At 37.4% G+C, this 14184-nt stretch overlaps 1 long non-coding RNA gene across 1 annotated transcript; it reads left to right on the forward strand.

Moving 5' to 3' along the window:
* The first annotated feature begins 1601 nt into the window (after nucleotides 1-1601).
* LOC306854068 lies at nucleotides 1602-13250 on the forward strand. Its single transcript, XR_013782799.1, has 3 exons — nucleotides 1602-1677; nucleotides 2252-2354; nucleotides 11276-13250. It is a non-coding gene; the product is annotated as an uncharacterized lncRNA (long non-coding RNA).
* The last annotated feature ends 934 nt before the right edge of the window (nucleotides 13251-14184 follow it).

Raw genomic sequence — 14184 nt, forward strand, 5'->3', positions numbered from 1 at the left:
TATGACTACAAATGAAGGAGTAGGCTAGTGCAAGTTATTTCCACTTTTACAAGGGAAAAAAACCCCTAAAAAACACAAGCGATCGTGCCGGCGCCTCGCGCGCAGTTAAGCATAACTCCACAACACAGCCTGTTCATGTCATAATAAAATGCAGTCAGCCAAACATATTGAAGAAACATGAAAAAAATATTTCATTTCCCCTCACTCCACAACAAATCATTTAAATTGAATGGTTGAAAGAACTCAGAACAAAGCAAGAATAAAAATATAAGAAGCTAACAAGCCAAAACAAATTAATTTAAACTTTTGTACTTCACGTTCATGTAAAACAAAATATGCGTGGCATAATATCACGGGGTTATGGTGGTCAAGCTGAAAGGCACGGACCACAGGCTGTTTAAACTGAACAGTGCACTGTAAAAAAAATTAATAATCATGTAAACGTAGGCTAGCCTAACAACAAATTAAGATAAGTATGTTTGAGAGGTAACTCGTCTTTTTCTTACCATGTATAAAATAATTTTAGATACAGTTTAATAATATGAATATGATTTAATGCGCTTTTGAACTACAGGGAAACAGTGCTTTAACGTGAGCACCACCGTAAACATGGACGCTACCTATAGGCTAATTCTGTCACGTGACACCACATTTATTTGCGTTAAAGCCCCATTTCTTGACAAAAAGTGTTTCCAAACTAATTTTTGCGACATTTGAAGTATCGATATGGAATTTATGCGCTAAAGTTAAACGGAAAAAGATTTTGTCGACACATGAGAAATTTTATCGATAATTGGCATTTCCATCAGCTATATCGTAAATATTTTAAAGCGCTAAATATTTTTTTCGCAAAAAAAAAATCCTTGGATGGAAACCTGGTTACTGATCCATTCATAAAAACAGTTTCTTCAGTCCTAAATGAATCAGCAGTTTTTTTTTTCATCTCTGAATTCAATAATGAAATACCTTAACTGATAATTGAATGTTTAATCTTATTATTATACATTACTGACACTCTATCCTCCAATCTGATACTGTTAAGTGCTTTGACACAATCTGTATTGTTAAAAGCGCTATATAAATAAAGGTGACTTGACTTGACTTGACAGATATATATATATATATATATATATATATATATATATATATATAATTTATGTGCAATTTATGGAAAATGTAAAAAGTTAATGCTACAGTGCTATTATATCATGAAAGTAGGGCATTTAAGTAGAAGCATGCAATGGTGATTTCTTCAGCTAAATCTCAAACTATGTCTCGAGACAAAAGCTAACAACAGTGTGTGTGTGTGTGTGTGTTTGTCTGTGGCTTTAAAAAGATTATAACCAAGCCCTTTCCATTAATAAATAAATAAATAAAACAAAAAAGTTCCTGGCTCCTTAAATGGTTTCTGCAGACAAACATTGTAATGTATGAACTGTATTAATGTAGTTCAAACTCTCTGGAATTTAACATTGGCCAACATTTATTTAAACAAATATATTATGCAAGAATTCACCTCTGAACACCATTGATATGTGTTTTATTATTTGTATGTATATTTTTATGTGCATTTCTGATTTGAGCGCGTGAACGGGACTTTTATTTTGGAATGGCTGAATGACGTCATAAGGCAGCGCTGTTAACCAAACGCGAAACTTGTAACTCACCTGAAGAAAGGTTTGTTTTAAACATTTAAAATCTTTAAATGAAGTCGAACCGTTCATGCAAATGTATAATTTTACCAAGAATTGCAAAACGAAAGTTTTCTTACTGAATGAAACAATGTAATGCTTGATATAAGATGAATGAGTGTTATTTTTGTGAGTAAAGCACATCCACACATGAGAAACAGAAAAGATCCCTATATCGAGAATCAGTTCAAAAACAGGTTTTTTGGAAGTTGAACCAGATGTTTTGTACAATGATCACATCTGTTTGGTTAAAACAGTGTAAATACAACGAGAAGACAAAGATGTAGGCTATAAGACAATTTTCACAATCCAACTGCAAAGGTTTCCATAACAGTACAATCTACTGAATTTAACATAAACATCATTAAATACCAAATGTAAACGATATATCTAAACCTGTCATGGCTTTATTGGCATAATTTGTGTTCTTTTAGTAATGTGTAGTTCTAGTTTTGAGTGTTTTTTGGCTGATTAGTTCACTGACAACTGAAATAGTAAGCTGACTGAGACGCATCCAGAAATTTAGTTTTCTTTTTTTTTTTTTTTTACTCCTGGTGAAGTGCCTGAGATCCATAAAGATGGCGTTTATTAAAGAGGAGAGTGAAGACATAAGGATTGCAGAAGTTTTCAGCTTGAAACAAGAAGATGCTGAGGAACAAACAGGTTGGTTTCTTTCTCAAAGCTGAACTCAGTCATTTGATCCTTATTCTGTCCACTTCTACAGAAACAGTAAGAGTGTACTTAGTTTGTCACACATTGCTTCTCCATTTTGCCAAATGATGACACATGAGTTGTTATTCGTCTGAGGTTGTATTTACCTAATTTAAAGACTACTAAGGACTAGATTATATATTTTTAATATTATTTCCTGATACATAAAATTATAGAATTTAAAGGAGGTTTACTTTCTCTTTCACATGACTGTATCTGTTGTTTCCTCCTCTGAACAGACCAGAGACACAGAATTTAGTCTATATTGCTGCCTCCTATCTAGCAGGCCAGAGACTCAGGTGTATATATGGTTTAATAGGGGTACTGCAAGGCTCAGTACTAGGCCCATTGCTTTTCACCCTGTACATCCTACCTTTGGATATTAGATATGAGGAAGCATGGCATTAGTTCTCTTTCATAGGTTCACTGAGGCAATGGGTGTGACAATTGTCTGAAGCCCATATAGAATCACGCCAATCAGGAGGAAAGGGAAGTGGTGTGTGACCAAGTATGGTGACCCATACTCTGAATTTGTGCTCTGCATTTAAGCCATCCAAGTGTACACACAGTAGTGAACATACACCCGGAGCAGTGGGCAGCCAATGCTGCGGTGCCCGGGGAGCAGTTGGGGGTTCAGTGCCTTGCTCAAGGGTCTCACCTCAGTCGTGGTATTGAGGGTGGAGAGAGTGTTGGTTATTCACTCCCCCACCTACAATCGCTGCCAGACCTGAGACTCGAACCCACGACCAGGGCTCTACACTAACTTGTTGCACTGGTGCACCTAACTTTTTTTTCTTAGGTACACCAGCACAAAAGTTAGGTACACACAAATTTTCATATTGGCAATATTGACTTGTAAATGATTAACTAACAATCTGGTTAACATAAACTTCTTTATTTGAAGCTCAATTGTACAAGAAAGGTAACTTACTAAAAAAGTGTTGGTGCTTAAAGTGCTTCACTGAGCTGACATTTAAGCTTAAAACATCTCACGATAAATGAAATAAAAAGAAAATCTAAATTAAGTGTTTTAAGGGCTTCAAACTGAACATCTCATGGCTCAATGTCTTAAGGACTATCCTCCATTGCAGTCACATGCCCCTCGGATGGCCAACTCCTGTAGTTTGACCTTCTGTCAATCAGAAATGCCATGCACGCACTGTTCGCAATTTGCACAGACATCTTTTTTCCAATGTCTCTGCGATAACTCCTAGAAATTGGGCGCACGCGACATCATTGCTGTACATCGGGTTTATGTTCAAGCCATTTTTCTTCATAAGAATTATTTCGGATTTGAACTTAGTGAAGGGAAGTTCTTCTTTTGCAATATTGTAGGCAACGTTAAACTTGATTATCGTCTCGGCCTCGTCTGATGATCTGTTTGCTGCTGGCTTCCACTGAAAGGCAGCGGGGAGAGGGGACACTTGAGCAGTGCATTTATCGCAGCATGCAATGTGTTTTATAGATGCATTGCCACATATTGCCAGCTTTTGCAGCCACTTGCATCTACATTTTTTGCCAAATTGGATCTGTCCTCAAAGACACCCCCCGCGTTCGTTTTTTTTTTTCTTTTTTTTTTATATCCGAAGGGATGGAGATTAGATATCCAGATTTGTATAGATTATATATAGAATTTTCCACTGTACGTGCGTGAAAGCAGCCGAGCGAAAATAAGTTGCACCCCCCCCCCCCCCCCCCCCATCTCATAAGAGAGTTTGAGTAAATGATTATTGCCAGAGGTCTAAAGTATTGGAGTAAAGATTGACTTTTTAAATTTATTTATTGCAATTTTGAGGTGTTCTGTTTTATTTCGGTTTTAGAAAATAAATGTGATTGCTCTCCTCACAAATAAGAGCTCTTTCTTGTTTGTAACGTTCTCTGTGCCTTGTCTTAGACGTTTGTCACTTCCTGCCTCCCTTGTTGTTTGTAGTCAGTTTGTATTAGTTTGTATCTTATGTTGTTCAGCTTGTTAGCCTCCTGTATTTATTTATTTATTTATATATATATATATATATATATATATATATTATTATTATTAGGGCTGTCAATCGATTAAAATATTTAATCGCGATTAATTGCATGATTGTCATGAGTTAACTCGCAATTAATCCGATTTAATCGCACATTTTAATTTGTTCTAAATGTATCTTAAATTAATACTTTAAGTTTTTAATACTCTGATCAGCATGGGCTTGGACAAATATCGATGCTTTATGCAAATGTATGTTTATTATTATAGCCTAGATGTTTTTCAAAGAACTTGTTCATGTCTATTAGACACATGAAAAAAGAAATGCCAGTTTCCCGTTACTTCTCTTTCTTTGTACTGAGCAATTTACTTACACAAACCTGTTTACATTTTTGCAGGACAGGGCAGCTCTTCTTCTGAACATGCAAAATGACATATATTATTTATTATTACATTTGTTTACCTCTCTGTGCCCACATACTATATTTTGATGAAGCTAAATTCTCAATAAAACTGTTTTCATTTATATATTTTATTGTTTCTGTTGTCAGACAACGGAATGAATATGAAATAGTGACTGAAACGCGACCCATTAAGACTAGGCTACATAACCAGCTCTCCTTTCCAAGATGTTAATCTGCACAAAAATCCTGATAATCGAGCCGTCGTCTGATCAAATCAAATACACATAAGATAAAAGACAATAGCTGTGCTGTGATTTCGGCTATACTTGCATGTAAAATTAGAGAAACAACATAATATCTGTGTTTAACTGAAAGCGTTGCTCCTCTCCGTCGCTCGTAGAGCAGACGCACAGAGAGAGAGAGAGAAAGAGAGAGGTGTGTGCGCTTGCTGGGAAAGCAAGAGCTCGCTAAATAAGGTTTGGACGCTTTTTTGAAGGGAAATGAAGTCCATAAAGGGGTCTGCAATGTCGCTAAGTTAGCAACACTGTGCTATATTATTTAGTATAAGTAAAATACTCAAGTACTGTTAAAATCAGATACTCTAAGACTATTGCTCAAGTTGTTTTGGAACTGGTGACTTGTAACTTGTAGTGGAGTAATTTTCACTGTAAGGTATCTGAACTTTTACTCAAGTATGGTTTGCGGTACTCTTTACACATCTGATTATTGCAGGGTGCAAGATAGTAGTAGTAGCCTAATTCATAGTAATAATAAATGGCTCAACTAAGCACCTTCTCAAAACAGCTTTGAAGCATGCTTTTTGTTTATGTTTGCTGACAGACACTAGTGTTTCCCACAGACTTGCAAATGCAAATTCATTCTCTGCCAGCAGAAGGTGCTGTTGGAGCGGGAGATATAGCGGTTTCGCCGGTAATTAAGTCTAACTGTTTGCCAGTTTCACTTGGAAGAAATGAAACATTCAGCACATTTTCCACTTGTTCTTAAAATCCCAAATATTTAAAAATTAATAAATCAGCCCGTGTAACATGTAATACTTTATTAACTGACTAAAGAAATACAGTTCTTTATTTATAAAAAAAAAATAAACAAATATTTCCTGTGAAATTCAGTAATTCTGTAAAAGTAGTAATACCATTATAATCTTACCCTGCTGAAAAAAAAAATGTAGAACCCGTCCCAAAACACAATAGAAAATGTAATGGATTTAAGGGTTCTAATGGAAATTGTATTGGTTTTAATGTAAACTATAATGGTGTCTAGTGGTATTTGATGCATTCTATTGGTGGTATCTAATCTAGGAGATGGCAAATGATAGAACAACAGTAATTCCTATTGAATAATGCCCAAAACAAAAAGGGATTTTGTAATGGTTTTATGGAAACTATAAGAATTTCTGTCAAGGTTTTTTTTTTTTTTTTTTTTTTACTTTACTTTTAGTCATTTAGCAGATGCTTTTATCCAAAGCGACTTACAAATGAGAAAAAGTAACTAGAACTAAAAGTTAACACTCTGTAAATACTCTATACACACCCATTTAAGAAAATACAGAAATTAAATAAAATTGACAAATGCATACAACAACATTTCAATAGTAAACATAGAAAGGAAAAAAATAAATAAAATAACAATTTTCAGCAGGGTAACGATACTCATACTGTGCTGCACATTATTGACAATTTTGAGCTGAAGCTTGACTTTGCAAATTTAAAATCGCTATATCTGTCAAAATAAATGGCAATTAGATATTTTTCCCAAATCGCATTGCCCTAGTTTGGGCCCTGGCATTGTGGCAGCGGCCAGCGAGCTCTCACAGGAGGAGGGGGGCAAGCTGGGCCTGCAGTCTTTGGTGTTTGTGGGGCCTGCCGTTTTTTAGTTGCTATCTGGTGGCTTGCAGCAAAAGAGTGGAAGTGTTTGGTCCCAGCATACACCAGTTCCTCCAATTTCTGTGAGAAGCTTAGAAGTGGAGATGCTGGAGAGAGGGATAATGTGTCTGGTGAGATGGGCTCTGGCTCTTGTGTTTCCGGTGACTGTGATATGTTGTCCTGGCTTCCCTGGCTGTTTTCCAGAAATTCATCCTTGAGTGCGGAGCTTTTGTAATACATCACAGTCTGCATGTGATGAGCTTTGTGGGCGGAAATCCTTCTTAAGGTGTTCTGACTGCTCTTTCCGAATATCATTCTTACCCACATGGATGATGACTCGATTTGCAGTCTTGTGCTTTATCAGAATGTTCCTTGTTCACATCAGAGATGGTTGCTTGACGAAAGCAGCATGTAATTGTAGTCCTGCTACTGATGTTTCTGATAATAGAGTCGCCCACTATCAGAGTCCTGGACTCGGCTGCGCTCTGAGCTGAGTGCTTTAACTTGAGCGCCTGTTAGTAGCATTTACATTTACATTTACATTTAGTCATTTGGCAGACGCTTTTATCCAAAGCGACTTACAATTGGGGAATACAAAAAGCGATTCATCTTGAAGAGGCAGTCAGACAGAGGAAGTGCTCGTAACACCAAGTCTCAGTCATTGTTCAAATAAGTGCAAGCTAGTAGGTGGTGAGAAAGATAGAGGGAAAGTTTTTTTTTTTTTTTTTTTTTGAGTTTAGGATGAAGTCAAGTACTGCCGAAAGAGATGAGTTTTCAGTTGTTGCTTGAAGGTTGCCAGGGATCCGGCGTTCCGGATAGGGGTGGGAAGATTATTCCACCAGCCAGGAATGGTGAACGAGAATGTTCTGGAGAGTGATTTTGAGCCTCTCTGTGATGGTACCACAAGGCATCGCTCACTAGCAGATCTCAAACTTCTGGAGGGGATGTAGGTTCGTAATAGTGAGTGGAAGTAGGAGGGTGCAGAGCCTGTGGTAGATCTGTACGCAAGCATCAGTGACTTGAACTGGATGCGAGCTGCCACTGGTAGCCAGTGCAAGGAGATGAGGAGAGGTGTAACATGCGCTCTTTTGGGCTCGTTGAAGATCAATCGTGCCGCTGCATTCTGAATCATTTGTAGAGGTTTGATTGCGTTTGATGGCAGACCAGCCAGAAGAGCATTGCAGTAGTCCAGTCTAGAAACAACCAGGGCCTGGACAAGAAGTTGCGCAGCATGCTCTGTCAGAAAGGGCCTGATCTTTCTGATGTTGTGTAGTGCAAACCTGCAGGAACGAGCAGTCTTTGCAATGTGCTCTTTGAAGGTCAGCTGGTCATCAAAGATTACACCAAGATTTCTGACCGAAGTTGATGGGGTAATCATTGATGAGCCGAACTGAATCGTGAAGTCATGCCGTAGAGTCGGAGTGGCAGGGAAGACCAGAAGTTCCGTCTTTGCCAGGTTGAGCTGTAGGTGATGTTCTTTCATCCATGCCGAGATGTCCGCCAGGCAGCCTGAGATCCGTGCAGCTACCGTTGGGTCATCTGGTTGAAAAGAGAGATAGAGCTGCGTGTCATCGGCGTAGCAGTGATAGGAGAAGCCATGTGCATGTATGATGGGTCCCAGCGATGTAGTGTACGTGGAGAAGAGGAGGGGTCCAAGAGCCGATCCCTGAGGAACTCCAGTGATCAGTTGATGTGGTTTGGATACCTCCCCTCCCCAGGTCACCCTGAAGGATCTACCGGTGAGATAGGATTCAAACCAGCGAAGTGGAATTCCAGTGATGCCCAGTGAAGAGAGTGTAGACAGGAGAATCTGATGATTGACAGTGTCAAAAGCAGCAGAGAGATCCAGCAGAATGAGGACTGACGATTTGGAATCAGCCTTTGCAGTTCGCAGGGCTTCAGTGACTGAGAGTAGCGCAGTCTCTGTTGAATGGCCACTCCTGAAACCTGACTGTTTAGCATCCAGCTTGTTGTACTGTGAAAGAAACCGCGAGAGCTGGTTGAAGACAGCTCGTTCGAGTGTTTTCCCTATGAATGGAAGGAGAGAGACAGGTCTGTAGTTATCTAAAAGAGAAGCATTTAATGTAGGTTTTTTGATCAGTGGGGTTACCCGAGCCTGCTTGAATGCTGTGGGGAAGATGCCTGTGAGGAGAGATGTGTTAATAATGTGTGTGAGTGCCGGTAAGAGTGTGGGAGAGATTGTTTGGAGAAGATGTGAGGGGATCGGGTCGAGAGGACATGTTGTAGGATGGCTGGAGAGGAGAAGTTTGGATACTTCTGCCTCGGTGAGGGGACAGAAGGAGAAGATGGGAGCTAGAGCGGTGGATGTGGTTGATCGGAGGTCCTGCGGAGTTGAGAACTGGTTGCTGATTGTTCTAGTTTTGTCTGTGAAAAAAGAGGCAAAGTCATCAGCGGTTATCAAAGTGGTGGGAGGTGGAGGAGGGGGACAGAGGAGAGAATTAAATGTTCTGAAGAGATTACGCATGTCTGGAGCGCTGGTGATCTTGTTGTGGAAATGTGAGGATTTGGCAGTGTGGACTTCAGTAGAGAAAGATGAAAGCAAAGACTGATACCTACTCAGGTCCGACGGATCGTTTGATTTGCGCCATTTTCCCTCTGCCGCTCTGAGTTTGGTCCGATTCTCTCGAAGAACATCGGATAACCAGGGGGTAGCAATGTTAGCTGCTGGCTGACTCGATCCGTGTTTAGTCACATTTGCGGATTCCTCACCCACATTCATTAATGCTTCAAATCTGTTTTCAAGATGTATAGGGGGTGGTAGAATACCAGTGTTTACAAGTCTTGTCATAGCCGTATCTGGGGTAGAGGATGCTACGGCAGCAATACGAGATACTCGTGATAATCTGATGTCTCGAGTACCTTTGGGTCTCGCTCCCTGTTTGTGTCATCGATTAGTCTGTCGATCAGTTTCGGCTTGTTCCTCTACACTTTGTATAGACTGTTGAGATTCACTAGATTCACAGGACTCACCGGCTGTATGCTGAGGGTCTCTGTGATGACCATCTGCTGTGTGTTCTGCCTGTTTTGGTACGACAGCAAGTAACTTTGTTTCAAGAACCGCAATCCTTTGTAGAAGTCTGTGGCAGTTCATGCAGCAGGTAGATTCCACGAGAGGCATTTTCTCTCATCTGTTTAAATGTAGACAGCTGTGTTTTTCCATCTCTGGAATGTAAACTGCTGGCAGTGGGAGGCAAAGAGCCTTCTTTTTCCAAAACAATTTGTTGTTTGAGCACTGTGCTGATCTGCTGAAGTTAAAATATTAGAGAGATCTGAGAAAAGTACAAAAATAGGGAGCAAAGCGCAGCGCAATAAGCAAGAGCATCCGAACAGTAGCAAAGCCAGAATTGTAATCGGTGTAATTTAAGTGAATTTTACATTAATTTCACTAGTTTAATAAGCCCAGTTATATACCAACATTACTAAATTAATTCAAATAAAAAATAACACAAGTCCTCAAATATTACACAACTATAGTGTACAAAATATTATTAAAACATGTCATGTTACATGAAAAATGACACTTATGTTACAAAATCTCGGATCTGTGGAAAGTCTGCCAGTGATCAAAATATTGATTTTGAAGCCATTGAAAACAATAGTTTTCAGAATATGGTTGAGATCGTGAATATGAGTCAGATGCTGGATGTACTGTGGAAGTGCGCTCTGACGATGACAGTGATGGTAAAATCATCTGCTCAAATTGAACCCTTCCAAGTAGGGCTGCACAATTAATTGAATTTCTAATCGTGATTACGATTACGGATTCCACGATTATATAAATTGTACTGTAAAATGTTACTGTAATTTGAAATTTTGTCTGTTTAATTGTAAATGAAATATATAGCTTTAGTAAACCATTTGTTCTTTTTTCTTTTAGTTTTAGTATAACATTATACCATGCATAATTTTACCTTTTTTTGTTTAAAGAAGAAACCAAACCAATGTATAGTTGACATTTTAGGCTCCATGCTATAGAAAATCAATAAAAGTTCAGGAAGATTGTTTTCAGCCTTTTTTTAAAAATATATATTTTATATAAAAAATATAGCATGCAGCTTCAAACAATGGCATAAATCTGTTCAAAATAATCGTTATTAATAATCACAATTACAATCGCAAGGGAATAATCGACAATTATGATTTTTGTCATAATCGTGCAGCCCTACTTCCAAGTTTAAAAAGGTAACAAAATATGCTTTAATTTTTCTGTAATTCTTAAAATATCAAGATAGTTTTTTTGCTATTGCAGCAGTTAGAGATTCACCCGTGTTGGATATATAGGTGAGGGTCTCTAAAGACATGAATATTATAACAGTAACATAGCTAAATAATCAAATAGTAAGGGACATTTTCTGTAAACTGTGTACTTTTTTTGTGTAGTTGATCAAACATGTCTAATTGTTCTCCGTATAGAACCTATAGATCCCTATTTTTTAAAAATCATAATTTGAAGGTAAATGTACCTCATTCATTGATGAATGAAAAAGTTTCTAAAATACTAGATTTATTTATATTTATATAGATTTATTATTTATAAAACTGCATCAAAATAGCAATTGAGTTAATGAAAATAAACCATTTTTACTTTTATTTCAGAGTCGATTAAAGACAATGAGGAGAATGAAGAACTGAGTGAAGTTGAGGGAAAAAGAAGAGCCAAGAAATCTTTCACCTGCACTCAGTGTGAAAAGAGATTGACATGCAAATATAATCTTGATGTTCACATGAGAGTTCATACTGGAGAGAAACCGTTCAAGTGTTCACACTGTGACAAGAGATTCAGTCACTCAGGAATCCTGAAAACACATGAGATGATCCACACTGGAGAGAAACCGCACACATGTGATCAGTGCGGGAAGAGTTTTATACAAAAAGGAGAACTTACATCACATATGAGAGTTCACACTGGAGAGAAACCTTTCACTTGTGATCAGTGCGGGAAGAGTTTCACACAATCATCAAGCCTTAAGCATCACATGAACATCCACACTAGAGAGAAACTGCACACATGTGATCAATGCGGGAAGAGTTTCACACAAAAAGGAGAACTTGCATCACATATGAGAGTTCACACTGGAGAGAAACCGTTCACTTGTGATCAGTGTGGAAAGAGTTTCACACAATCATCAAGCCTTAAGCAACACATGAAAATCCACACTGGAGAGAAACCGTTCACTTGTGATCAGTGTGGAAAGAGTTTCACACAATCAGCACATCTTAAGGATCACATGAACATCCACACTAGAGAGAAGCGGCACACATGTGATCAATGCGGGAAAACATTTTTGAGAGCTTCATACCTCAAGAAACACCTGAGAGTTCATACAAAGGAGAAGCCACATTCAGTTCCTCTCCAAAGAACAATGTCAAAACGTTTTAGTCTTGTATGCCAGAAGATACTGTAACACTTTTAAGAGAGACTGAGATTTATATTTAATTTTGTTCTTTGTTCTCTGCGGAACAGAACCACCAAAAAGCTGCAGAATAAACACATTCCCAAAACAGGATCTAAAGATTCCCCCACACAGCCATCATGAGGTGGTCAAACTCACAACACCCTCATTATCTGGATTAGTTTCCTCTCAACATGATAATAGCAAATCCAATCAAGGGAAAAGAGAACTCCTTTGTCTCGACGAACTGAAGTCATTTAAGCAACATACGGTACTGCCTCGTGGCCACTATGCATAAATCCATAGTAGAAAAAATATATATACTGTATAACTTAACCCTTGTGCATCATTAAAAAAAAGTTACACTTAGGTCCATAGTGGACAAGTTTTAATTTATTTATATAGCACATATAAAACAGCCACACGGCTGACCAAAGTGCTGCACAGAGATTCAAAAATCATAAAAGAATATAGAAATCATCACAACTGCACAATTGAACAGGGTCTCGCCCTACAAAATAAGTAAATAGATATTAAAAACACAAGAGAGACAAAAATTTAAACCCAGAAAACGAAGCAAAACCGAGATAAAAAAAATATATATATATACAGTATTTATAAGCCAGAGAGAACAGATATGATTTAAGGAGAGATTTGAAAGTGGACAGAGAAGATGCGAGTCTGAGTCTGACCCATGGCAGATTGTTAAAGTAAAAAAAATGTTTAAAAAGTGAAACCAAAAAAAAAAGTTATACAGGTTTAAGTTTATGAAAATTATTTCTGAACAATATTTATATTTTATTTTATGAATAATTTATATATGAAACATGTTGAACTCTAAACCTGCTAGAAAATCAAAGCCATAAATCTAAATTTGTGTTCCAAATTTGAGGTTGATATCTCAAAAAATGAGCTTTCAGTAAAATTTTGTTTGGGCGCAGTACCAAATTTTCCCCATTAGATGTCAGCAAAACTCCGCTGGTGCACACAGTGGTTGGATTTGTGATTTTCGCTATTAAAAATAGCAGTTTTAATGGGTTTCAATGGGGACATTTTTGTCCAAAAGGCGCTGAGAGGAATAATTTTGTGTACCTAGTGCATACTTATTTTTAGCTTGGGAGCACAGAGTTAAGTTTGGTCTCATTTTAAAGAAGACCCATGGCAGATTAACATTGAAGTAAAAAAAAAGTTTAAAAAATGAAACCAAAAAAAAGTTATAGAAGTTTAAGTTTATGAAAATGCTTTATGAACTATATTTTATTTAAAATATATATTTTATGTTACATGTTGAACTCTAAACCTGCTAGAAAATCAAAGCCATAAATCTAAACAAGTTGTGTTAAAAATTTGAGGTTGATATCTCAAAAAATGAGCTTTCAGTAAGATTTTGTTTGGGCGCAGTACCAAATTTTCCCCCATTAGATGCCAGCTAAACTCTGCTGGTGCACACAGTGCTTGGATTTGTGATTTACAGTAGAGTTTTTCTTTCTCAAATATTACAAGCACACACACACTTTTTTTATGACACACATACAAACCACACTCTGACATCTATACCAACACACACACACAATTATAGCTGCATTATTTATTCAATTGGCTCTATAATATGCAGAAGCAGAAACGAAGAATAAAGTGAGTATTTGCTTTATAGCCCCTTTATAGACCAAACCTGAAGAAATGGCACCATGTGGTAAAAAATTAAATTGTGAAGCCTTGATAACAGAATGAAAGCCTATTAACAAAAATTGCATCATTTTACAGTTAAAAGGCACTGCGATTAAAAAATAGCAGTTTTAATGGGTTTCAATGGGGACATTTTTGTCCAAAAGGTGCTGAGTGGTTCACTTTTTTGTACCTAGTGTAAAATAGATTTATTAAAGGAAATGAGGGTGGGATATTAAAATTCCAATAAAAATACACACCTGAGCCAAAATTTGTGCAGTTAGCATTAACACAGGAAAAATTATATATATATAAAAAACTAAAATGGACAAAAATGTCCATAAGGTTGCACAGGGGTTAAAAAAAGAGTTTATATGGTTGCTTCTTATTTATTTTGTATCAATTAATACTGCTCTTGGTGTTTGTGGTGGTGTGGCAGGGCTCAGA

This window comes from Barbus barbus (genome assembly GCF_936440315.1).
Source record: "Barbus barbus genome assembly, chromosome: 3".
In the NCBI taxonomy this organism is placed as follows: domain Eukaryota; kingdom Metazoa; phylum Chordata; class Actinopteri; order Cypriniformes; family Cyprinidae; genus Barbus; species Barbus barbus.